Below are 3,219 nucleotides of genomic sequence, written 5' to 3'. Positions count from 1 at the left end.
AGCTGATTGTCTATTTCCTTTTCCATTGTGAACTGTATGGATGACTTTATTGAGTTCACATGACCGAACAGCACTTGGACATCTTCCTGGTGGGGGCCAGAGTATAAAGGTGTCATCAACATATCGTAGCCAAGATTCCAAGTTCGATTCCAAGCAGTGACCTGAACAATAATAATAATAATAATAGCATCGAAAAATACCTTAGGAATAAGAACCGACGTTCAAAATGTCCCCAAGACCTGAAGAAGGCTGGAGGGTATATCAGCCGAAACGTTGTGTTAACAACGAACAAGATGAGGATAGATATCCGTCGAATGTAAATAATGTAAATAATGTAAATAATGTAAATAATGTAAATAATGTAAATCTCTTCCATTTTGACACCCCATGACAAAATACTTTTGAGAACTATAGGTATGTCTGACATGTTACAAGGTTGGAAGATATATATTGATAAATGATACAGCAGATGGGGGATAAATCAATGACAAGTGCAAACTACTTGTCCCTTTTTGCTTCTTCAAAAATTATGCTGCGTTGTTCTTGGAGAAATCAGTTATTGAATGCTGAAGAAGAGAGATATGTTACAGAATGTTTACCCTTTCATCCACATATTCTCATGCATTTGTAAGAAAAGGAATGAATGATGCAAGTTATTCTTGTTCTGAGATAATTTTCATTCAAAGAACTACCATGCATTTTATCACATTCACAAAAGGCCCAAATATATTCTGATAAAAAATGACATATCTGCTCCTACACATTGTAACCCTGATGATGCAATTACAACCTTGTCTATATTCCTTTGTTATCTGGCAATCTGCTCTGTATTTCACATTATTGCTTAAATTGATTTCCTACTTTGGCACATGACAAATTTGCTGTGTGATTGTCAGATGAATTACTACCAGTGTATTGCTGCCTATGTTCAGTTTCAAATCTGTTAGAGGAAATAAAATTTTTTAAAAATGTGTAGAGGGCCATAAGGTCAATGGAAGATAGAAAAACAAGTGGAGCAGATGAAATATCAGTAGAGATATTTTATGCTTTAGATGACTACAATTTAGATCTAATAATATATAGTAATGACTGTGGCAAGAACTAAACAATGAAAAATATCAGAATTTAAAATGGAGAAAGGATACAGGCAAGCTTGTGTATTATTATCTAGCCTATTTAATCTACCAATGAGCAGCTTCTGAATTTCTTCATTGTTGTTGAACCAGTCTTAGTATCTACATATGTTCTGGACCAGATGATTGAATGCAGTGTTGTACACCACATCTCTGAACTTCGCTCACTCCTCTTCTGCTCCTTTTGTACCAACGTTGAGTTGGCTCAACTTGGTTTCTGGGCTCTCACTGACGTTCTGTTTCACATTGGGCTGTTCTAATTTACTGATGTATAGTTGCTTGTTTGCTAGCTTCCCTTGTGGTTGCTGTCTGGGTTCGATGTGCACGTTGAGTTTTGTGAGGATGAGTCTGAGATCTGCCCCGTATTCTATGCCACACATAGGTGTTGGGTGGTTGCAGTGAGGCAGTACTTGGACACTCATAGAGACAGTTATATTTTGAGAGAATTTAGTTCTTGAGGTGAGAAAAATTCAAGGATGTCAAGGGTATGTGTGTCAATCTGGAAAGTGTGTAGGATTTGAAACAAGTTGATGAAGTGAGTTGAAGATTGCAAAAGTTTGCCTATGTCCTGCTGGTATGAATGAGAGAGCCATGAGATACTGTGAGTTTTGAAGTACCAAAGGATGTTGTCTTTGGAAAGGAGTGGAGAAAGATATATTCCTTTGATGTAGGAGGAGATATTGTCAAAGGAAAATTGGTGGTTTGAGGTATTAAGAAAGCAAGGGAGGGAGACAGAGTAAGTGGGAGGTATTAATGCTGATATCCAAATGAGAGAACTAATTGATAGAGGATGACATTCATATAAGTATACCTTTCGGGATAAAGTTGAAAGGAAGAACTAAACCTGGATATTGTAGATGGATTGGAGACAAGAGTTGAGATCATTGTTTTTCCAAGTGGAATAGAATGTGAGGTCAGCTTATGAGTAAAAGTTAATAATTAGGGTTAGAGTTGAAGCAAAGAGTTGAAAGAAGAGTAGGAAAAATCGTCCAGAGGATTTTACTTACATTTTTGGTACTTTGGGGAAATGTATTAGGTGGTGGTGTATTAAAAGATCCTTGCAAAAACCCTACTGGAGACACAGTCTGAAAGTTCACAACTCTAAGATCACCCAAGGGCTTGGTTATAGTGTCAAACTAGGTAGCATGATGTGCCTACCTTTCAGGAATGCACACACGTGCACACACGTGTATGTCTGTACATATATATGCATATATGCACACAGGGATAAACACATACATATTTAAAATATGCTCACAATTGGTTGCCTTTTCCATGTGACCAGATATATTCCATAATTTAATTCAGATGACACTCTCTAAACTGTTCTGAGGTTTCTGTTTCATTTGTCATCTTTTCTTATGTGTTTAGTCTGAGCAAAGAAGGCAGTGTCCATGGCCTTTTAAACGGTGGCAGGAACCAGTGCTAGATGTTATCCTCCTACTCAATATCTGGACACGGGGACTAGTACCTATTACCTTCTTACTGGTCAACTGACCTGAATTTTTGCCAGACATTAAACTCTGTTAAGGACTTGATGCTATACTATGTTGGGACTAAATCTAGAAGCGATTGAGAAGTGATTTCAAGGGTCTCAGCATTTTGTTCATTCATTACTGTTGCATTGGTTCAGGATGATCACTCATGCTATTTATAACAGCTGTTGCTGAGGTATAACATTCACACAGAATTCTATTTGATGTAGTGTTGGCAGGAGTTGAAGGAGCTTCTACACATAACCTCCTCATCCTCATCCTCTCCTCATCTTATTGATCTTCTGTCATCGCATCACACAGAATCTTGGACTACCTGATTGCAAAGCAAGCTTCTTAAACATTTGACCATACTAATATACACATACACATACATGCACAAATACAGACATATAACCACACACATACATGTACGTGTATGCATGTGCGTGTGTGTATGTATATATGTGTACATATTTATATATACACACACATATATGCACACACATTCACACACATATAAATATATAGATATAGAAAAATAGATACATACATACATACATATATATATATTTATAAATATATATATATATATATATATATATATATATATA

The sequence above is a fragment of the Octopus bimaculoides genome, chromosome 8 (genome assembly GCF_001194135.2).
Source record: "Octopus bimaculoides isolate UCB-OBI-ISO-001 chromosome 8, ASM119413v2, whole genome shotgun sequence".
Taxonomy (NCBI): Eukaryota; Metazoa; Mollusca; class Cephalopoda; order Octopoda; family Octopodidae; genus Octopus; species Octopus bimaculoides.
The sequence above is the reverse complement of the archived record's forward strand: the minus strand, read 5'-3'. Positions refer to the sequence as shown.